Consider the following 24,702-nt stretch of genomic DNA (forward strand, 5'->3'; position numbering starts at 1 on the left):
GAATTTGATGTTTCCTAATGGGTCAAAATGAAGCTTAGAGAATCTGTCCTCATCCCTGCTTATTGTATCATCTGAGAAGTGAAATTGTTGTGAAGATTGACTAGAAGTTATCAGATTGTTCTGCTTGGAGTAGAAGGAGACTTTCCAAACAAGTTCAGATCATTGGAGTTACTCATTGTCATCATCATATCTTTCCTCTGTAGTTACTTATTTTACAAATTGTCTTTTCCAGCAAGACACCCCAATGGCATTATTCCTCTTGTTCCTTTCTTCTTCTGCCTACCAGGTTCTTTGTACCTACAGGTTCATGCAATTCTCTACTGGTATCCTCTGTCTCGACATATTGTATTTTGTTTCCACCTCTTCCATTAAATGTATTTATTTTGAGCAAAGTATACCTTTTCATCATCATAATCTAATTATGACTGCTATCATTTCAATCATCAGAAATACTTTAGAATCATACGTGCTTTTTTTGTTGTTGAATGTCCCATTTCAATTTATTGTCCAAATACTGCTCATTGATAATCTGTGTATTGGAAGGTACATTTACTATTTGTGACATATTTCCCATTCCTTAAGAACTCAAGTACCCCTTGCCTGTCATTCACTAGTAAGCCTACATAGCTTCTCTGCATTTTGGGGTCTTTTTCTTTCACCTAAGTTATTATATCAACCTTAGGATCTGATTGGAACCTCTTTAAGAACATTCTTTCTAGAACACACTATTCTCTACCAAGAGTTGTTTATTCAGGAAATGTTTACCATGTTCCAGAAAAGCAACCAAGTCCTTGACCTCATACACCTCCCAGGTCCTTAACCCCCTGTTGCCAGTGGCCTATTTGTCCACTTATCTCAGTTATGTATTCTTATGTCATTACCCTTGACACTGATGGAAACTATACTCCCTGAGTGTGATATCTCAACTTCAGATATTTCATTTCACACTTCTGTCTCATATCCTTTCATCTGAGTTCTTTATTCAATTTCAACCTTGTCAAGACCTATAATTCATTGTCATTCAATCCCTAGCCATTATCATTCCTGAAAAGAGAGAGAGGCTTCTCTTCCCTACTTCCCAAAATAGGACTCCATAGTCCATTATTATAACCATGACCTAGCAAATGCTCCCAGTTCGTTTTATCTAATTCTCTTTGGTGTTTTCTCTTGGCAAAGACCCAGGCTGGTACCTTCTCAAATCAAGCAGATCAAGTTTGTTGGGGAAAAAAAATCAAATATGCATTCAGAATTTTTCTTCATTTTAAATTCAAAATCATAAACCTCAGACTTGCCTGAAAACCCTTCTATATTTATCTAGTAAGCTCATTTTTTTTTTACCCCATCAATGACAAAGACTGTCTCTATGACCAAATTCTGAGCAGCCTCCTCAAAGCCCTTTTGTGACTAGGCCCCAACCTTGGACTTTGTCCTTGGCTCACTTAGTCCAGTTTTAGCAAGAATCCTACTGAGTCATTCAGTGAAAATCTATGACCCTTGGTATTTGATTATCCTTGATACTTGATCAAATCCTTCAGCCCAGCCCCACTCTTGATATCTTATCACCTTGGACTGCATTCAACAAAAATCCTGTCAAGTTTAGATAGAATCCTCTTCACCCTTGATGTTTTCCTCTTAGAAATTTTCCATCCACTGACCACCCTCCTGCTCCTTGGCTATGAATCCCCACTTGGTCCTTATTGTATTCTGAGGTGAGCTGATCTCTCTTCCCTATTGCAAAAACAAATTGGAGTAATCCCTCTCAAAGAAAGTCTTCCTTACCATCTTTAACAAGTGTAATGAATAAATTTTTAACATAAGATGACATATTTTACTTTCTTTTTAAATTTTTCCATCATCTCTTCTCCTTTTGCTCTTAGCTGATTATCTTGACTTACTTCACTTAGAATAGAGAAGCGCTTGGCCAGTCAAGAATTCCTTCTCCTCCTCACCACCAAATCTACACTCATATCTGCTGCTTCACCCAGCTTCTCTTTCTTCTCCCATGTTTTAAGGGTTATTAGGATGGAAAAGACCCTTTTCCTAGAAAAGAGGAGTCCCTCCATTGATGCTATAAACCCCATCTCCCTTCTTGCTTTGTCAAAGACTTAAGTTCCTCTCTCATTCTCTTTCTCCTCAATCAGTGAACACTTTATTGAATGGATTAATCTCATCATTGTTAGCATACTCCAGAATCTTCCATATTGAAAAAAAGAAATCTCCCTTGACCTCATCTCCTCCCTTACAGCTACTGTACCATATACTTTCTTTTATGACACAACTTCTTGGAGATTTATCTAAACAGAGATCTCCACTTCCTTACCTCCCAGTCATCTCTCAGTCCATTCCAGCATAGCCTCTGCCTCCAACAATCCATAATGTCACCAGTGAACACTTGATTAAAAATACTCTTTTATGACTTGTCTCATCTGACCTCTTAGCAATATTCTGCACAGTTGACCATACCCTTCTTTCTTAAATAGCCTTTTTCCTTAGCTTCTGAGGTACCACAGTCTCTTTGGTTTTCCCCTCACCTCTTTGGTTGTTTCTCACTTCTTCCTTTTGTCATACCTTGACATGCTGATGTGTCTCAGATCTAGTGTAGGACTTGTTTTCTTCTTTCTGTACAGACTTTTCCCAGGTGATCCTTTTTGTTTCCCCCCTGGGAAAGAAGGAAATGTCTTTAAATACTATCTGTAATCTGATAACTCACAAATTTATGTTCCCAACCCAGACTATATCTTCATGGCATCTATAGATGTCTAATATCTCACATGTCTAGAACTGAACTTTTGCTTTTCCCACCCCATCATATATTTCTCTTCCTTTGTATTTCCCGTTTACAATGACCTGGGAATTGTTGGTTCCTCTTCTGACTCACCACCCACAGCCTATCTATCCTCACATGCTGACAATTGTACCTCCACTACCTACTCAAATCTATCTTCATCTGCTCATCTTGACAGAACTCCCTAGTCCAGACCATCAGCATGTCTTTACTGGGTCTCTGTAGTTATCTTTTAATTTATTTTCTTGTTTTTACATTTGTGTTGTTCTAGTCTATTTTATACATGGCATCCAGAATGATCTTAAAAAATAAAATTTCAGAGTGTCATTAATTTGTTTAAAACCCTTCAGTGATACTCTATTCTGCTTAGAACTAAATTAACGTCAACCACAGGCTGTGCCCCCCTAAACAACTGGTGAGACACCATCACCCTCACTCACCTTGCTGCTTCTTTTACTTTTTTCAAGCATGGAATGATCTTGCTGTGTCTGGGAACACTCCTCCCACATAGCCTGTATATGGCAGCTTCATTCTTCAGGTTTCAGACTACAGAAGTCCTTTTTAGAGATACTATCATTTTCATTAGTATAATTTATATTCTATTTGCTCTCTACTTCTTTTTTGGCTCCCTAATTTCTTCCCAGACTAGAAGCTCCATAAAGGCAAGGATAGTGTCTCTTGTTCACAAGTGGAGGTACACTCAGTATCTATCAAAGTGTCTGGTATGTGATGTGTTTAATAAGAATTTGTTTAACAAACAAACAAAAGACAGAAACAGACCCATAAATACAGAAAACAAATTGATAGTTGCCAGAGGGAGGGAGATGGGGGAATGGCCAAATGGGTGAAGGGAAGTGAGACATACAGGCTTCCAGTTATGGAGTGAGTAAGTCATGGGAATAAAAGGCACAGCATAGGGAATATAGTCAATGCTGTTTAACAGTGTTGTATGGTGACAGATGGCAGCTATACTTATGAGCATAGCAGAACGTATAGAGATGTTGAATCACTATGTTTTACACCTGAAACTCGTGTAATATTATGTGTCAACTATACATAAGAGAAAGAAAGAAAGGAAGGAAGAAAGAAAGAAAGAAAGAAAGAAAGAAAGAAAGAAAAGAAAGCAAGCACAAAAAAAAAAAAAAGAATATGTCCAATGACTGAATGTGTACATTCTAGTAGACAAGGTCTCTGGTGCTTCTTTGACTCTCATTTTAGTCTCTGTGAGGTTCAGAAGTACGAGTCTGAAGATTGGTATGCCAATTCTACGTTAATTATTACTTTGTGTCTTCTTAAACTCAACTATGACCTTAAACAAAATAAGTCAAGAGAATTTCTATTCCTTGACCCTCAAAGAGCTTAACTAAAATAGTGTTTGTTTACCATGTCTACATACCCCAGTATCTCTTGGAATTTTTACCATTTTTTATCAATTTATATTTTTCTCCTTCAAAACTCACTTTACAGCTTATTTTCTCTGATGAAAGTGAGATGAAAAGGAGAAGAAGAAATCTTATTATGGCACATAATTTTGTTCACACTGAATAAAAATTCAGAAATAGCTAGCCTATTTAGGCTATATGTTCTTTGGAAATTAAAAAAAAAAGCATGGGGATGGGATGAAATATGTGTTGTAATAACCATAGGGTCAAGCCCATAGATCTATATATCTTCTAGAAATTCAAAGATTTTATTATGAAATATATAAGAATATATTATATCTTAAGTACTTTCATAGGAATGTCCTTTTTTCTAAAATGACCATTATTTTTACATTTCATGCCATTTTTAATAGCTTATTATATATAAATAGAACATGAACTTTAGTGGTAATTGGCAATGGTGTTATTTTTGTCACAATCTTAAAAAACACATTCAGAGCTAAAAGTTTACTTGTAAAACATCTACAGCATCGTGACAAGAATTCAATATATTTGATAAGTAATTAGAACACAGACATTTCTCTTAGGATTATAGCAGCCTATGACCAGGATTATTCAGGTGCCAACATTATTAACTAACATGAGAGTCAAAAGAAAAATCAGTGCAACAGTTAACATTTAAATGCTCAGTGTTCATAGGGAGAAGAAGTACCTAAAACAAATGTAGAATTGACTTGAGAACAGAACCTCACTTTGTGAAGCCCTAGATAGACATGCGTGTGTTTCTTCCATAAATTTTGACTATTTTGCTATGGACAGCCTGGATTAATTGAAAAATGCAGTGTACTTTTTCCTAACATGAAAAAAAGAATTGAATCAGCTGAGAGAGATGAAGTAGAAGAATAAACACGGAAATAAACATTGTAGCCAAAAGTGAAGTAACTAAAGTGAAAATGTTTTCGTAAATGAACTTTTGTGTTTAACAAGCCCAGACACTGGGAACAGTGTAAGCTATATTAAACCCTTTTATGAGAGGATTATGTTTTGTATGATGAGTGTTTTAATATAAGTATGGTACACAGCATAAAATACTACTACATTTAACTCTAAGTAATTACGAGAATTCAGGCAAAATTATTTTCTCCTGTGCTTTCACACTGATGCAGAAAAAAAAAAATTCTCCTGGAACCTTTCACCAACATGTCTCTGTTTCAATTATTTTTGGCAGTATATATTGCGTCGCTGCCTCAGCTACCTTTTATATCGACAGTTGGTAGCACAAGCCTTTTAACGCACAAAGGGTAGCAGCTCTTCAGCCAATCTGTGATAAAAGGAAAAAAATGAAATCACTATGGAAACTGCAGGAAGGATCTAAAAGCTCTCTTTATAAAGTAAACGTCTGATGTTTGTGACTGCAGGGGTAAAAAATTCATAAATCTGTATGATGCTATCATTTCTGATTTGTTATCACTGCAAATGCCAACTCGAAGCAGCCTGACCTTAGCTTCATTAAGTGCCGGCTATTCAGAAATAGTTACTATTCAGCAGGAGGAAGACGTGGTCTGCGGAGAGGTCAGGGGTTTAAGGGGATAGTGTGGGACTGAGCGAAGAAACTAATTTGCTTAGAATGTCTCCTTTCTTTTCTTATTTAATTGTCGTTTTCTTTTAAATCACAGTGATTTGATGGAATCAGGCACACCGAGTTGTTCTGCTCTGTGTTTTATTTTGATTTGTTTTTTGTCCAGGAATGGACACATCTCAAACCCAAATTCAACTTAGAAAAACTCTGTCTTTTGATTTTGAATGGAAAAAAAAAAAGCTAACCACTTCCTTCCATTCTAAAAGCCAATAAATATCAGGGAGAAGCCGTTCTCACTTCAGTACCCTGGACCCCCAGGAGGAAAAAATGCAGGAAATTGTGGCTACCCAGGCAACTGATGAATCTGATCTGACCACAGGCAGCAGCAGACACCTGTGTCACGGAGGAAGTTTCAGAGCATCTCGTCAGTTCTCAGAAGTTCAGTGACTCTTAAAAGATAGTTGACTGGCTGTTGAGATGGGGAGCTTGTTATGTGATGACAATTTACCTGTGGAGCAGGGACTATGGGAGGAAGAGGATGTTGAAAAATTCTCAAACGTGAAAGTCTACAAATTCAAATGGTTTTGATTGAGAGGAAGACGAAGATTCAAGTAAGTAGACCAGTTTCAGCATTGCATATGCTACTACGCTTATTTCTCCAGTGTTTACAACTGAATTCTTCATTAGTGAGATTTTTCAGGCAAGAAAACTCTGGCTTTTTTTTTTTTTTTAAGTTTATGGCAACTTTGCTACAGTTATAATGCATTGAAATGTCAAAGATTGATGTGCATGGTAATTGATTTCCTAGCGTCATGCTGTATTTAGACAATTATAAACATTGCTAATCTAATGTTTCAAGGTACTTATGAACAATTAGTGATTCTGCACTAGCATCTCAAATGCACTTTTGATGATAATAATATACTGAGATAGGTTCTATAAATCCTAGAGGGGCTGTTGTGTAAATGATGATTAGAGAAAAAAAATCAAAAGTTTTTTGTTGTTGTTGTTGTTTGTTTATTTTTCCCAGTGAAATGATGAAGACTTCGAAAATAAAAACACAAGTATTCTGGTTGTGAGCATGCACAAATTGAGCACAATTAGCAGGGAGGATACATTGCTTCGTAGTGATATACATGCTTAAAATGAGGGAATAGGCCATCCACCGTCAAACTTTATGGAACTTCTACAACCACTCGTGACTAACTTGGCTGTTCATGCAGCTGTTCTGATTTCCACAATGCTTTCTCCCATGCTGGAAGAGTGTTAAGGGTCAGGGATACATAATCAAATGGAATTGTGTGTTTGGGCTCCCAAACATAAATACATGCATACTTTCATTTGGAAATATTTAAATGTCTCATACATATTGACTACACTGATGCTTTTTGTGCATCTAATGAAAACCAATTATCTGTGGAGAAAACTTGACTGGGTGGAAGGAAATTAAATCGGTTTTTAAAGACTTTCTTAAACAGCAGTAGCTAGGGAAAGCTCTAATAGCATTTTAGCTCAGGATTATAATGACTTTGCTGTATCAATAAATCATATCTTATCCTGACTTTCATCAAAAGAGTGGGATGAGGAAGACTGCAACATGATGGAAGAGAGAAGAGAAGAAGAGCACTTTCAGCTGGAGCTTGGCATGTGTTAGGCCACTCTCCCCATCCCTGTGAAGTTCTGGAAACAGCTGTTGGAGAAGAAGTCAGGTAGGTTTAATTCCCTCAAAGAATGGGATACAGGATAACATATGTCTGCTAACAAAAACTTCCAAATTGTAATTCTTCAGGGAAATAACTCATGTTCTGGAAGAGTCTGTGATTTTTTTAAAATGCTGTACAGGGAAATCTTTACCAACTTTTCTGCCCAGTTCCCTTCTGGGAGTTTCCCAATTTGTATGAAATGCTTTTATGTTGAATATCAACTCTCATCAATCAGCTCCATGTCTCCCCGCCCCCCTTTTTTTTCCGTTTTTGCTGTAAGTCTGAGACCACTCAAGAGGACATTTATGGAACCATGGAAAACATATTGTTTCATTTACACGTGCAACAATGCAAATTCTTGCCCTTTGTGATTATTCAAAATATTAACATTCTGTTCTCCCTTTGTGGGTTCTCAGAGTTGACTTCCAGCAGCTATTGTAGAACAGGAAGGCGGAATGCTCCACTGTTACCTCAGAATATCTGATTGCTTACTAACGGGTGAGTAAAATATGTCATTGAGTTTTTCTGAAACCAAACTTTTAACTCGTTTACACTGTATGTCAGAAAGTTGATCATGTGAACTCTGTGAAGTATATACATTATAGCATTACAGGGAGGGTGTTGTTAGGGGTCAGTGCTTACTTTTCCTCCTATTCATCATCAAATGGCGGAATATTAAAATGTTGCAGGTGTTTGGGTGATGTAAAGTAGTCCCTTATATCTTCCATTAGATTTTCACTGACTTTTCAGAACAAGGCTCTCAGAAGTAGTGTTTCACTCAGTGGATTAAATGGAAATGTAAGTAGCGTTTACCCCATCCTGGGTCTAAAGTATTGAAAGCTTTAGCTTTTATATTTCATGATGTATTTTCTAATTAACCAGGTTTTATGATCAGATTTTTAAACCTTCAGGTTGGAATGTAATCATACTAATACGTTCCCCGCAGAAACTGCACCTCTCTCGTACGTCTCTCTCCAACTCTCAAGAAATTCAAGTTCTGTGGAATAAGTCACCAGGGAATATTTTCATGGCATTAAACACCCATCATCAAAAGCAGGTCTTGGAAGTTGTTTTTAGTTTTGTATTATTTTCTTTCTATTAGAAATACTTTGTAACACGCCATTCATTTCCAATTGACAACCATCGGAAATCTCCATTCCTTATGAGCTTTCACTCTGCACCAGAATTCACTCTCTAATCTCGAATCGACCAACTGAGATAAGACAAAAACTTTTAATTAGAATTTTAATATGTAATCCAAGCCATTTATAGGTCATGCACACAGGTGATCTTCAATGTATTTAATAACTGTGTGGAGAACTTAGATAATGTTTAATTTGGTGCAGAGACTATTTTTAACTTTGCTGGAGTCGGGTTACCTGCAATGTTCCCGGAGAGTCTCTTAGAAGTTTTATCAGCGTGAGGTTTATTGTGTGAATGAGTAACTGAAGGTGTCTGTAGCAAGTCCTGGGGGTAAATTATAAAAATTGAAATTTTATTTAACACAAAGAAGGTATTCTGTTTTTCTTCCACATTTCTCCTGGAAAATCTGACTTCATGTCTCTCAGTTCAAGCTATGTGGATGAAAAGAGATAAATATAAATGCCCAGCAGAGTACCAAGGGAATTAGCCTACCCCCTTGTTATTATTAATGAGTGGTGCCCCTACCCTCATGTGTTTATTTCGTAAAAACCCAGCACGTGAAACAGTTGTTTTTTTTTTTCCTCTTTCAAGAAATAGTTGGCACTTTATGTTGGACTTCTGCTTGACATGAATTATTTGGCAAATTGGGGACTGAAGTGTGAATTACAAACTTGGGGCTGTGTAAAAGGTTTCAGGGATGTTCTAGAGACATCCGAGTAGGATGTCAAAAAAACTTTATTGAGAAAAAAAATTACCTTTACTTCTACTCATGAAACAACAAAAAAATGTATACTTTGCACAAATGCTGATATCCATTTATAACACACACATAGACTTTGCAGGAGTGTGTCCTCTGTTTTTTATTTACATGTGCACATGAGTCTCATTAACGTTGAATACCCTCTGCACATGCCTCCAGAAAATAATGGACCCCGACTGTGAGAACTGTCTGTATTCAGACATGTTAAGAGCTGAATATTTAAAATCTGTTTGGCACACGAAGCTTGGTTTTCTGAAGACAACAGAAGTTGGACAGAAAGATCAAAGGGAAAAAAAAAAAAAAAAGAAAAACCACCGTAAAAGATAATGACATCTGGATGGGGCCTGGGTAATGCTCTAATTAAATGTACTTACACCTAAGTCTTATCACATGCTCAGGAGTGAGAGCTTAGATGCCCCTTTTAAACTGCAGCTTTAGAGGCAGTCCTGAGAGCCTCGCATGGGAGCTGTCACCTCTTGTGATCCAGCTGTTCTACGTGTGGACCTATAATCTATCATCCTTTCGTCCATTGAATGGGCTTCTGCTATTTTGCTGTTAAGATAGCCATGATAAAAATAGGTTACCCCTTAAGCCTGCAAAGATATGCATGTTCTATGAAACAGGTTTGAAAAAAATTCTGTCTATCCCACTTAGGAAAAAAAATTAAAGCTACAAGATTGTCTTGTTGCTGCTGCTCACAGGTGAAGGTGAAACCTTGTATACTTTTCTCCCTGTTCAGGTATAAAGTCATTTGACATCCTTGCCCTTCTGAGCATGATAGAACCTCTCCCCAAGTACGAAACACAAAGTGGACTTTTCAAAAGTCACTGAATCAAGCAGTTTTAACTTCTAAAAGAGTTTCTGAAGTCTTTATTAATTGCACAGTGTTTTTGTTAAATTAGCATGACTTGAACTGGTTTCAGAATTCTGGGATTTAGGACAAGAAAAAGGAGACTGTCTTTTATAAGTCTTTTTTCTTTCTTTCTTTTTTAATGGAGTTTTGAAACATCGTGATGCAACCTCTTATTAGGATTTTTTTAATAAATAAAATAAACCCTAGATATTTAGAAGCAGCTGGGCAGTGCATAGATACATACTGCATATCTCATTACTATTAACAGCCATGCATGGTTAAACCTCCTCCTATTGCGTTGACTATTTACCCTCTGGCTTTGGAAAGTGATGCTTGAGTGTGGGTTTTACAAAGGAATTTCACAACCACTTTATAGACTGCAACACACCTACAAAGTCAGAATATGCACAGTGTTTCTTAGGTATATGGTAACAATTAATGAAATTGGTGTTCATTCTGGAAAAAAAAAGTCTGAAGTGTTTGTGTGTTTTAAGTCTTTGGGGGGAGTGTAAGTCCATCTCTTATTTTAACTCAATGAGAAGCTACTTTTCCTTTTTTCTTTTTCTTTTTCTCTTGTTTTTCTATGTTCTGTCTTCTAACAGTGCCAAACAGTCAAATACAAGGTATTTTGCCTTCTTCCATGCCTTAGAAGAAAATTAATTAATATACAAAGGTGAAAGTTAGAAACCTACTGTAATCCAGAAAGGTCCAAGAATTTCAACAATCGTATATACCCTCTGGATCTCAGAACCCATCAGGGATAATGTAGAAGAAGTTATTTTTCTCTGAGCTCCCTTGATTTAATATTACTGCCTTAGACATAATTTAAATACTGATAATTTAAATACTGTTGGGGTATTGGGGAAAGCGGATTTGGGGGGGAAGGGGGAGCACCGCTTGCAAAAGCAGTGAGGTCTAGAAACACAGAGTTCAAAAGATTCCAGCCCCTAGGAAAACAGGTCTGCCAAGGTAGCTTTTTGAGTGGAATATGGTCAATGTGCCACACCCCTATGCAAAAGATTGGAACCCCTTTGGCTAAGGTAACCTTATTCGTGCTCTGAAGTATATGTATTTATATTCAGGGGGCTTTGAGCAGCCCCAATTTCTGCCTTCCTTTTAAAATGGGCTGTGCTATTCATCTTGGATGTCAAGATTTTCTTTCCCTTGCTAAGTCTTTCCCGTTTAATCTAAATGTTTCATTTCCTCCCCGAAAAAATAAGATATAAGATATTTGCCTTACATTCAGCATTTCAATCACAGGAGTGAAAAGTCCCTCTTTGTAAAAGATACGGGATTAGCGCCTGCCAGGAGTTCATCTGCATCATCTCCATTTATTTCTCCTGGGTGATGAGAAGACCTTTGCATTTGGCCAAAAAGCGCTAGTAAATAAGGAGTTAAAACGAAGGCAGGCTCACTGGTTTGCTGAGATCTGTCAGAGTCTGACTGGCTGGCTACATATCTGTCTCTGGAACAATAGGTACCTGTATTCTGCACGGACTGCTGGGCAGCCCTGACACTCTGGAGAGGGTCTGCCTCTGTCTGCGCTCTCCTGGTGAGATTCCCCAATGACAGCTCCACTTTTCAGTGGAGGAGGAAAAAAAAAAAAATCTGTCTACTCTCTTGATGAAGGACAGAGCTTTGATCATTTTTATTCAGGCTTGTCTTGGCCGGAGGTTTTAGGTTCTTAGTCTCAAGTCAGCAGCTCTCTCTCTCTCTCTCTCTCTCTCTCTCTCTCTCCCTCTCTCTCTGACACACACACAAGCACGCGCGCGCGCGCGCGCACACACACACACACACACACACACACACACACACACTCCCTCCCTCTCCCTTACTCTCTCTCCCTCCCTTATTTCCCCTCGTAGGTTCTGTGCAGGCAGAGGAGTGCCACAGCTGCACCTGAGGCACAGAACCATCAACATAGTGAAGCCAGTTTCCACGATGGCGAGAGGGGGCACTGGAGGTGACAGCGAGGACAAGGACCCAAGGACCATCCTTCCGACAAGTTTTAGGTAAGAAAACGTGGATGCCCTGATGCTGGCGGGTTTCTTTTCTTTTTTTTTTTTTTCATCCTTGTGGCTGAGAGAGACGCTGAGACAGAAAGCGACTCTCAATAGGAAAATATTTTCAAGAGGCTATATCCTCTGTGCTGTCACTTGCCTGCAAACCTGTGTTCTCGGGGCTTTGTGTTAGGAGAATCTCTGGAGGTGAGGTGTGAGCAGGGCTGGTCGGAAGGGTGAGCTGCTTTTTATGTCTGTCTGGTGACATTTATCATGCTGTTTAAATTCGTATCTGGAAAAAAATCCTGTTTGATGATAGTTAGCAATGTTTTGTGCAACGTAGAGCATATGGTCGTTTGGAATTCAAGTGATGCTCTTTCATTCTTAATTTGAAATTATTTTTATACTCAACTGTACTGAGGTCAGAGAGTTTTAAAAATTAATGAGATTCCCTGTGGAGTTCAAATAGTAACGTCTACGTGAGCTGACACAAAAAGATAAGATAGAGCTGGTATATTTTTAACATAGATTTAACTGTCTTAATTGAACATGCTCTATTTGAAATGCAGGAATGGTACAATAGTTTATGGAAACCTAAGTCTTTAGGGATATTAGCCCTGAAAAAGAAATTTTTTTTAATGACCTGGAGAAATTTTGTGAAAACTAGACTGTAGAAGATGAATATATTGTGTGGAGATATTGCTGAAACTTAAAAGACACGATTGTCCTGGCAATAGAGAATACCTTATACTTTCGAGGAAATGACAAAAAAATGAATGAACCACATGCTAAAAAAAAAAAAAAAATCTGCAAGCGTGCTTTCATCTTAAGTAATATATAAGAATTCAGGAGATATTTAGGGTGAAAAACTGCTGGCACGAACAATGAGGCAAGTGTACCCACAGATGAGAATTCTTTGTCACAAAAATGAATCCGGGGCACGGATTTAGGAGGTTAAGTGATTTCTACATTCTCAGTGCCCCACAGAAGGGGCGACTCCAGACATTTAAAAATGTCCTGCAAACTTTTCATTTCCCACAATTTAAAAACATTGTTTATGTTCTTGATACAACACATTGTTTAAATGAAGGGGATTGAAAAGCAGTCTGAGTATACAGTAATCGGGCTAAAGATGCTTTTTATCCCAAGTTCCCCATTTACAAGACCCATTCTGAGCTTCCTGTGATATATTGTCATGTAAATACTGTGCAGCCAGGGAAAGCAGTACTATGGAGATTCAATTTACTTTGAAAGTTGTTCATTATGGCAGGGATGAATGTTATTTATTTGATGTGATTCAAAGGCTGGAAATGACTTTTTCATTGTGGCGCCTTTTGTAATGGGTGCAGGGTGATCTAATCTTTTTAATTTTGGCTTTCACACCAGTGGAGATGAAAAGAGATCTGAACTCATTTATCGGTTGCTAGGTCCTTCTGGAGACCCAGGTCCTGTTTTGGTTGCTATGGCCAGTCTGACCTCAATCTCTGTGGTTTTGGGGACTTAAGGAGTCTTTTTTTTTTTTTTTAAATTGAGGAGCATGTACCCTGATTTATATCCAAAATTGTGGCTGAACGTCTTTGTCTGTGAGTGATAAATGGTGCCGGACAATTCATCAGTTCTTACAAGTAAACACCGCTGTCCCACTAAAAATATGTTTTGTTCTGAGTTAATGGTATGGAACAAGGCAGCCTCCGCAAACAGCTATCTTTTATTGCAGAGGGACCTCTGAAACTTAGAGCAAAGTGGGGGAAATTGGCGTGTCTTTTCATGTGCATTAGCATCTCGCTGGTGCCTGGGGTGAGGCTGCCTTAGGTGGATGGGGACAGAGGGGAAACCTTCCCTTCTCTTACCTCCCGGGCACTTGGGGCCGCCGGAGGAGCAGGCCCTGCCCCGACGCCCTCCGGGAGGGGGTGCCCCGCCGGCTCGGCCTCCGCTTCCCCAGGGCCCGGAGCGGGGGCACAAGTGGGCAGACGTGCTGCGGCTCTGGCACCTTCGCTCTTGCGCTGGTTCTTTGAGGCAAACTTGTATCCAACGTTGGCGACTGCCCGGGGCCGTGCTGCTGCTGTGCCCCTTAATGGTCCCTGGCCGGCCTCGCGTTCTAGAACCTCGTTAGGGCGGGCGCCGCGCTGATTAGCAGGCTGTGGAGGCTGCAGCCCGGCTTAGCAGATGAGCCCCCGTGCGTTGGCCGGTCCCTTACTAAGTGCTTAATTGATGCTGCAGGGAGCATACAGTCTGCTCATCAGACGCTGCTCACAGAATAGGTATCAGGATGAGGCGTTTATTGCTTATAAGCGCTGTCAGCTTCTTTTCCGAGACACTGCAGCCCTGTAGTGTAGTTTTTTTATTTCCTCTTTTCATAGTAATATGCTAATGGTTTTTATTCTAAATCGGCCAGAACTGAGTATCTTCGGGAGATATGGGCTCCAAAAGAAGTGGCATCCTCCTCGAATGGAAAGGTAAAAATTAAACATTTTTCTTTAAGTGCCATTGTCAACCCATTCCATGTACTTGCCAGTAGCATTGGAAAACTGCTTCCTAAATAAAACGAAAATGTAAGCCATTCTTTCTAGCTGTGAAAGGTTTGGGGAAGAGACTGTCTTAGGGAATTCTATTGTGAGTCATTTTCTGAAGATTGTCCAGCCTTTGTTAACAAAATGCAACCAGGTACTTGATATGTTTCCTTCCAGCCTTGGAAACGGGCAGATTTTGTTTTTGTTTTTGTTTTTTCTTGAGAGGACATTATCATTTGGGGGATCCATAAAAGTGATGTTTGTTTTATGTAGATTTTATTCCTAAAGCTGGTAAATTAGAACAGGGATTGGGTGACATCGAAGGTCTCCCAGCTTGACAATCCCTCAAAGAGCACTAGTTTTTCAGAAACAAGGCATGAGATGCCTTTATTGCTGTTAATTGCGCTTCTTCCAGTGTTCAGCTCCTTTGAGTGGAGCAGCACTTTAAAAGTTCTATGCTCTGTGGTACCGTTAATAATTGTGGCTGGAAGTCATTTTCCAAAAACTGATTTTTTGAAGGCATTTTTTAAATTGCTACTCTCACGCTTTATGAAGACTGGGGTTTCGCAAAGCTCAGTGCTGACTCCTTGACTTGGGTTTCTTACTTAAGGTCTCCTTGAAGGTAATACTTTATATGAGTGGCTAATTTCACAAGAAATGTTTAATTCTAGGTATCCGGAGGCCGATATTCCCCAGTCTGTGGTATGTATGTATGTGTGTATGTGGACATATCTTAATATAAAATGTCTTATAAATTTTACATTGTGTTTTGCCTTGCTGTTATTTCAGAGGATTTAAGTGAATGTAGATAGCGCTCAATTTCCTGAAATGATTAAATTCAGTCTCTGAAGGATCTGGGGGAAAGGCCTGTAATGACATTTTGATGACTTTCATTTTAAGGAATAATAGAAATTGAGTAAAATATTTTAATAGCTGTTCTCTAATATCTCATTGCAAATACAATGTTTTTATTGCTCATTCTAGCTTACTGTTTTCTGGTGATAATAATGTTGGCTGGTAATTGTTTCTTACACAGAAATCATTTTATCCTTACGTAAAAGTTATTTCAGAAAAGTCTTCATGCATTTATCTCAGCTGAAACAACTGCATTGAAGTCTTGAGATAAACCAGTGAGTATTTCCAGATTCCTCCCATTTTAATTTGGGACTTCCTTACAAGAATTAAGTGTATCTTAAAGGGAGGAATATTGCAAATGATAGTTGGTGGTGTAAAGAGGGAAAACAAAGAGGCAAGTCAGGGAAAGGCTGCGAAGACAGAAAGAATCAATATTGTGCACTGTCACAGAACTGACTTCGCTTCGAGATGTCATGTGTCTTTTAAATTTAAAAATGGACTAAGAAATCAAATATGTGTATGTGAATATGCAGTTGTATCTGTCTGTACTGAATAGGTAAATGCATGTATAGAAACTTAAGGTAATTGCAGCGAATGTTACCAGGAACATCTTTGCACCTCAATTCTTTCGGGAGATGTAGACACAAGTAAAGTTAATCATGTAGCTTTTAAAGAATCAAATCTTTTGGGAACTGGAGTTGTGACATATTAGATCAATTTTCATGTAAGTCAGAATGAAAATCTTAAATCAGTTTTTCTGTGCAAGTTACACAGAGCCATTAGCTTCCAAACTGCGTTGTTTTAAACACTAATTAGAAAAATTTGTATGCAATTGAACTTGATTGTCATGAATATTTCCAGTCAGAATACCATATTATTGCTGGATCAACATACCATCGGTGTAATTTTTTAGAAAAGTGAAATTAAGTTCTGATATCTGCTTATTCTCCTCTCCTAATATGTTTGCTAGATTTCCCCAAGTTTACTTTCTTTTGGTCATTAATACTCCCTTCCAGATGCCAGTGTTGCAGAGTAATTGATTACTCTTAGTTTCTCTCTGCCCACTCTAATTTTGGTTTCTGTCTTTTTGGTGTGCCATTATTCTTATCTGTCATCGAGACAGTTATATTGGCTTTGAAGCTATTTGTGTGACCTGTCTGTGTTTAGGGGGTGGAAAACTGATTTCATTAGAAATTGTGGATAAAGTGCTGAAAGATTTGAGTTGCCTTTGGGATGTGCCAGGGCTTGCTATTGGGATATAGCATTTCCTAAGGGGTAGCAAGGCATTTGCATAATTCAATAAAATCTTTCCTTCAAGCTACCTTAGTTTATTTTCCACGGAGTGGCAAACCTCAGAGTTATAGTGAATATCATCTAGAAAACTTACAATTAAAAAAACCTGGTGGGGAAGGGACCCTTTTGGATAGCTGTTGAAGGTGTCACTTCAGGTTACTCGTCTAGCCTGTTGGCAAGGATACATTGTAAAGTTTTACCGACTGGCATTTTGTGTTTAATCACCTCTGTGATCCAAGAGCAGAATTTAATTTGCATTACCATCAGTTGGGTACTTTTTGTTTAAAGGATCCCAGAATGATTTCAGAAAATAGAAGTTGTGCTAAAACCTTAATTATACACTCTAGCACTCACTGATAATTAATTGAAGCATTGAAAACGTTGTTTAGATTTTTAAATGTGAAAATTGTAGTTTTCTTCGTGGTCTTTATAATCTTTTTTTTTTTTTCTATCAAGAGATGGCTTGTGTAGAATCAATGGTGCTATGTCTTTCTAAAGTTGATAGACTTTATGACCCTACACCCTGCGGTGAACAGAACTGTTTCACATTTTTAATAACATCTCTGAGCCATAATTTATGTTCTTAATGTTGCTTGGCATTATTTAAGCACAACATAGTTGTGATTTATAAATCTTTGAAAGTCCTGTATTTTTCTGACAATTGAATTCACAGTCCAAATGGAAAGACTGAAATACACCATAAGGCCAGGAATTTCCTTAAAGAAAGAAAGACAAGGTAGCAAGCACACCATGGTCAGGAACATATGGCGTACAGTTAATTATCACAATCTCAAGGGTTTTAACATAGTTTACTGCAGGCATCTTTGAAAATATTGGATTTTCGGGATATGTTTGAAGAAGGATTTGATTTGTTAGAAATTTGAAACATGGAAATCAAATAAATTATTTTTTAAATGTTCTCCCATAGGATTTAGAAAATATTCTTTCATTCATTCCACAGACATTTATTCAGTGCCTACCCTGTGCCAGACGCTGTTCTTGTGGCTCCTAATATGCACCATTAATTCAATATTCATTATTTGTCCGATTTTGCAGATTATAGGAATCTCGCCAGTTAGTCATACACTATCAGCTAATCACATGACAATCCAATATTATTTTGGAACTTGTACTTCACTTGCCTCTTAAGGGCTTAAAATATGTTCTAGGCATATACACCAATTTAGAAGATTCTATTGGCAAAGCAGTCGGAATGTGTTATAAGAAGTTACCGTGTTGATGTGTATTTAGAACTGTGGTCTAAAATCATCCTTTCCCCCTCACTATTTAGGCCCATGATGCAGCAAATACTAACTTGGTTCTTTTACATTTACTTCCTTTCATGCTGCTTATAACTATTTTAAGGGACTTCTAATTCTAATTATTAATGGTCAACGTTTATTTTCTGCATGCCAGTCAATGTACTAAGCCTCCCACCTAGGTTTTCTTGTCTAATCCTTTCAGTTACATTATGAGAAAGGTAGTACTGGTGTCCCTGCTTGTGGAAGAGGAAACCAAGGTTTTGAGAAGTTAACTCCCTCAAGGTCACAGAGCCAGCAAAGCAGCTGAGATGACTTAAAACCCGTGTTTCGGGCTCTATTCATTCTTCCCCGTCATTCAACAAGTATTATTGAGCTTTTATGATGTCCTAGGCCTCCTCGAGATGTTTAGAATAGAGCAGTGGATATAACAGGCAAGGCTCTGCCCTTAGAATAGGAGCATGCAGCCACCTTGATGCTTTCATTCTCTCATTTCCCTTTGCATCTGCAGATTCCCCAGAGCCAGTAGGGTAAAACATTGGAATGTCAAACCCTCTTTAGACCTCTCACTATTTGGCTTTGGTCTTTCTTTCCAACTGCATTATTACCTATTTCTAAATAGGAATTTGCTAAACCAGAAGACTAATCTACTCATTGCCCCCCATGAACTTTGCCTTGTGTTTTGTCTTACAGTTCTTGCCCCAAAACACTTTTGTCATCGTTCTCTCAGCACTTCCCGTCCTTCTGTGTCTGGGCCAAAGCCCATGGTGCCAATAAAGTCTGTCTTGGAAATGAAATCCTAAAGTTCTCTTATCTGCATCGATCATTTGACATGTGATGTGTGTGACAACCAAAGTGATTTGAGGCTAGGTAAGATTTCACAAATTCCCTCTGTCCTGGCTGCTTTAATGCTCGAATGTAGGACCAGGTGGTATGTTGGCAAAGAGTTCAGGGAACCAGTAGTAAAATAAGAGAAGAAGGTAGAAGAGGAAGAGGCCTGGAAAGCTTGGAAACAAGAGCTCCACAGCCTAGCACAGTGCCTGGCATAGAATATGCAGTTAATATAAGTTTGAGGCCAGGAAAAGGAAAAGAGAAGCACAAAGCGGGGAGAGATTGACAACAAGAGGAAACATAGCAGGGAAGGATAATATCATATTCCTAAATGTATAACCCCAGTCCAAGATCTTTAAATATTTAATTAGTCTCAGAGATCCCATTAAGAAATGTGTATTTCTTACACACATAATAATCTTACTTTCATATATGTTTTTGCCTTTTCTAGGAATAATCTGTCACTCTTATCAACATCAATACATTAGGTGTAGAATGAACTTTCTGGTGTTTCTAAGAGAAGGTGCAATGTGGGTTTATGTTTATCAACACTCTTCAGGCCCAGGGTGCAGCAGACTCTAAACTGGTTGTTTTTTTTTATGTTTCTCTATATCCTGGGACATTATTTAGTATCACAGAAGTTGCTGACCACCCCTCCCCAAAAAGAGACATTCTCTTAACCATCATAAAATTTTATTGGTTAATACTTTATGTTAGATTTTTTTTTTCCAACAAAAGCTAAATTCAGCATTCAAAATCCTAATGGATCTCTTCCTCTATCAACAAGCAGCACTTGTGGTTAATTTTACTTACATTTTTACTCAGTTGTAGTAAAAAAAAATGCAGCTTTGACATCTCAAAAAAAATTACACATCTGTATTTTGTGTGGGTTCTCAAATCAAGTGCATAAGGTAGAAATTTTATTTTGTAGGAAATCCAGGTACATATTTCTCAAAGCAATTCCTATACCTGAGCTCTGCTGTGGAGCTCTTTTACTATCAGAGCCATGACTTATATACATAGTCACGACTATAGGGCTTACTTCAAGGAGGTATTACTAACTAATACATAATATATAATCTAATGTGTATTAATTTCCCCAGGTAAAGCAACCTAGAAAGGTAAAGCAGGCCCCTGGAACCAGTGATCATGATAGCCCGTGTGTACCGTCTAATGTATATGGGAGTGCTCTGCTGACACAGCCCCGTTCTCTGGGAATCCCTATTTGCTAGTTGAAAGGAGTGAGGATGAAGCTTTGGCCATGAGGAGCTACATGCTGCTTTTAGGAAACAAGGAGTGTTCTGCAGTCTGTATTGTAATAGTAGCAGTTGAACAGCCCATGAGAGTTCCAAAAAGTGAAAATGTGCTCCAAGTACTCATCACATGCTGTGTTGGTGTCAGTGAAATGCTGAGGATGAGCTTGTCTCCCCTTGAACCCTAACTTTCTGTGGTCCTTTCATTTTAACGCTAATTTCAGGCATGAACCTTGGCACTTAGCTACAGTGTGTAATTGTTGGTATCTTGCTGCCACCTGGGTGCACAATGGTGAACAATATTTAGCCCCTGTGATCTGCCACACCACATGCAGTTGGAAAGGGAAATGTTTAATCAGCCAGTTTTTTCCACGCAGCCCCAATCAGTTGAGTTGGTTGTGAAGATTCTGTTTTCTCTGAATTAACTGTGTGTTTTGTCACTGCAAAATGAAAACCTTTGGCTCCTTCTCAAATTCATATCCTGCAAAACAGTGGACATGGCTTATCCATTTGAATGTACAAACAAAAAGAAGTTATTTTCAATGTATGCTAAATTAATAACTTGTTTTGGTCAAAAGATTTTTTTTTAAGTTCATTGAGTCCTCTGTTTTGTTCGCTTGCTATGGGTATAGCATATGAAAGGCTGTGAGTGACGCACAAATAATGGCATTCCACTTTTAGGCATCCCGTATGATGAGGCTGTTGATCTTTAAAATAAATTCCATTTGGTGACATATGCAAAACTAGTTTCACATTAGCTTTTAATTTAAATTTTTAAATAAATAACAAAAATGATATGACTTTCAAGTGACCAGGAAGCCACCTAGGAAGTGTGTACTTACATAATGGAAACAGGAAATACACGTGGCTTCCCATCAGACATTGTGCTTATAATCAGTCCAGAGAAATAGTTTTGACAGGTAGAAAAATGGGATAAGAATAGGATTATTTCTATAAACAGGCAGCATATCATCCTAGAGATCAAGATCTATTTTTTAAGCCTCGTGCTTTCCAAGTGCTGTCAAAATTTGAATCCAGAGCTTAGTCCTCATTTTGCTTTAATCCTGCTAATTCAGTGCAGTACAATAGAATCCACTCTAACCTACGTCAATTCATTGGATTTCTGATATTTATGAATACCTTAACCTCTTTCAATCAGTTATCTCTTCAATAGTATTTATTTCTTGGCTAGGTGAGTACAATAAATAGGAAATGTCAGCATATAGGGCAAGGAAGTTCTGATCTATAATATTTTAAAGAGTTCAGAATTTCTGCATAGTTTGGGGGCTTTATTTTTTCCATTCTAAGTTGAGTTAAAGTTGGTACAGTATATGACCTCTCTAAAATGGTATCTTTTTTGCTTGAAAATCAAGATTATTGTTATAAATTTGGGAAGACTTCAAATCATTTATTTACTCAAATATTCAATTGGCTTTTTCCCCCTTAATTATCTTGTCTGACCAATTTGCTAAAGGCACTGAGGAGGATTTTATAAAGGCAAAAATACAATGTTTCCCTCATCAATTATTGTATAATTGGAGAGAGAAAATAAATTTTAAAGAATTAATTGGATAATATAATAAAATGACTTTTAACAATCTTACTTCAGTTCTATGAAGGAAGAAGCTATGCCCTCACAGGTAGAAAGCAGTATTAACAATCAAATAGATGGCTTTTTGCTTCAGAATATTGTTTCAGACTATTCGTTGTAAGAATAGTCATGAGAATGTTTACAATAGAGGCTAACTCTTGAAAGTGATTTTTACCATTTTTAATCGATCTCATCAGCAAAAGGAAGATTTTCATTTTGTAAAGACTTAAAAAAAAATAACTGTGTTACATGGTTAGTAATTCACCATCCAAAACCTGCAAATACTTTACTAAAGGTTTATAATAAACTATGTATGTGTGGGGGAGGGATGGGGTTTACCTTTGCCTTCATTGTACTTCATGATACTCTTAAAATTTGGACACAAATGAAAATTGAAAAGTTTTTTGAAATGCTTAAACTTCCTCCTGCTATCTTGAGAAGACTAACTAACATATTCTGTGCGATGGAAAACTTCTCAAATCTGTCTTTAACAGCATCCCAGGTGTGTCAAGCCCTGCCAAGAGCATTGTTCTCTGGCAGAAATACTACACCATTCACCCACGTAGCTAAAAACACCATTCCAAACAACACCTAACAGTAGGCAAAGAGCTTTGGGATTTTTTCAGTCTTCGTTCTTATCACCATTATACAGTTTTAGGATTTTAAGGAGAAACAACTTTGTATTCACTTGTCATTTACCAGGGAAGCCAAAGATTGGCCACCCAAAAAAATGTTAAGGTTTTTTTTTTTCAAAGGTTGTATTTATTTATTCATGAGAGACACGGAGAGAGAGAGGCAGAGACATAGGCAGAGGGAGAAGCAGGCTCCATGCAGGAAACCCGATGTGGGACTCGATCCTGGAACCCCAGGATCACATCCTGAGCTGAAGACGATGCTCAACCACTGAGCCACCCAGGTGCCCCAAAATGTTAAAACTTTAATCAAAAAACCTTGAAGTTTTGCCCCTAGTTAGGCTAAGACCTCAGTATTGAAAAGTTCAGAAATAATTTAATTATTCTTTGTTTTTATCTTGTGGAGTTTATATTTTATAGATGTAGGGAGAAGAGCCTTCTCCCTAGAATACTATCTGCCTTCTCTACTCAGGGGAGGTAAGAATTGGAGGCAAGTGAGCACCCTATTCCCTCCAAACACCCCCTGTGGATGGGGTAGGGCATTCAGTAAGTGAGGAGGACAAATGCCCTAATGTGATGGAAATGGGCAGGGTGCAGCAAAGGACTGCCTCCCCTGAATATCCTGTTAGGTGAGTGGACTTAGTTTAGACATGTTAGAGGCAGCTTTGGGCAGAAAGATATTTAATGAGCCCCACTCAGAACAGAGGAGCTTCGTCTCTAAGAGGTGGCAGCTCATGGTTCCCCAGGTCTTTGGGAAGCAGGGCTCACCATCCACCTGTCTAAACAGATAAGGAGAGCAAAGACACTACCCGCCTTCTCTCTGTGACTTGTGAGTGCCTTTGGTATTCTCAGGTCAGGGACTCCTCTCACTGCTGGCTACTCTAAGCTGCGTTTCATTTTTGACAGCCATTTGCAGATGGCACTTTCAGACTGCATGGAACACAAAAGGTGTGGTTGAGAAATTCTTCAGTGAGATTTTCCCTGCCTATTCATCCCGCACCCAGTAGTAGGTGATTTGGAACATACATTTAGAGACTTAAATACATTCTATCTATCTCTACCTTTAAAGCTACACATTAGGGGCCCTTGGGTGGCTCAATGGTTGAGTGTCTGCCTTCAGCTCAGGGCCTGGTCCCGGGGTCCTGGGATCGAGTCCCACATTGGGCTCCCCACAGGGAGCCTGCTTCTCCCTCTGCCTATGTCTCTGCCTGTCTCTCTGTGTCTCATGAATAAATAAATAAAATCTTTTAAAAATAATAAAACTACACATTAAAAAGAAAACTACATATTTAGCCTCACAGCATTTGCAGAGAAATGAAGCAAACAAAAAAACCTCAAGAAGGTGAAAGCATTCTACATTGGGGCATATGATAAGTGGCTAAATTTGTGAATCAGAAAAGAGCAAAGACAATATTTAGGAACAGAGATCAAGTTTTTGTTGAATTTAGATTCATCTATGCTCAGTTTCACTTGCTAGATCATGATGTCCATTGTCTTCTTAAAATTTAGTTTTAGTGCCATACCTTGAAAACGAAGTCTGTTTCAGCATAGCATCCTCATCTTGTGTCCACTGTTTCTGGGGATGACACCTCTCTAGTACCCCTCCAGGTGCTCATTCATGACAACATAACCTTGGCATAACTTGCTCATTGTCATCCAGGTCTTTACCCCAGAAAAGTAGCCAGAGTATTTTGATGATAATGCTTGGCAAATACCAATTCTTATGCTTCATCTTGAAATATTTAAACGTGAAATCAATATTACAGTGCTGTATCACTGTCCAGGAGCTCAAAGCTTTTTTTCTTGCACCTATGGTGAATCCCTATATCTTGTCAATAATTGACTGTTAGCTTTTCAGGTTCATAGTCATTTTTTAGGCTATCTTGCCTGGTCATGTCATTTTTATGTTTGAGCTTAGCACTCTGTGATTATGAGGTTCTTGGGTGTTTTTTGAAAGTCTAATATTCTAATAATCTGATAGTTGAGCATACACATTAAAGAGAGGGTTATGACAACTCAGACTTCCTTAAATCATCCAGATGGCATTCGGAGCATCTTCTCAGTCACTGTGCCCTGTTTTTGTTCATTTTAGGGCCCTAAGTTAAGAAGCAGCCTTCAAGGCAGGAAATGATAGTCTCTGGAATCAGACTGAATTTGATTCAAAATCCAAGACATTAAAAAACAAAAAACAAAAACAACCCAAGACGTACTGTTATTACCTTGGACCAATTGTTCAGCATCTTTGAAACACAGTTTTTCCCCCTGCAAAATAG

General features: G+C 38.2%; 1 long non-coding RNA gene across 11 annotated transcripts in view; it reads left to right on the plus strand.

Annotated features, from left to right (window-relative positions):
- Positions 1–5,560: 5,560 nt before the first annotated feature.
- LOC112930647 (uncharacterized) overlaps positions 5,561–24,702 on the plus strand; it is a 229,539-nt gene continuing 210,397 nt past the window's right edge. For 5 of the 11 annotated variants that reach the window (XR_011994927.1, XR_011994925.1, XR_011994921.1 and 2 more), the window contains exon 1: positions 11,846–12,217. This is a non-coding gene — a long non-coding RNA (uncharacterized lncRNA). Of the gene's footprint in view, positions 6,358–7,320; positions 7,456–7,865; positions 7,948–11,501; positions 11,758–11,845; positions 12,218–14,600; positions 14,662–24,702 lie in introns of those variants that run through there. The other 6 variants (XR_011994926.1, XR_011994918.1, XR_011994924.1 and 3 more) reach the window with 3 other exon arrangements.

This window comes from Vulpes vulpes, chromosome 10 (genome assembly GCF_048418805.1).
Source record: "Vulpes vulpes isolate BD-2025 chromosome 10, VulVul3, whole genome shotgun sequence".
Lineage (NCBI taxonomy): Eukaryota > Metazoa > Chordata > Mammalia > Carnivora > Canidae > Vulpes > Vulpes vulpes.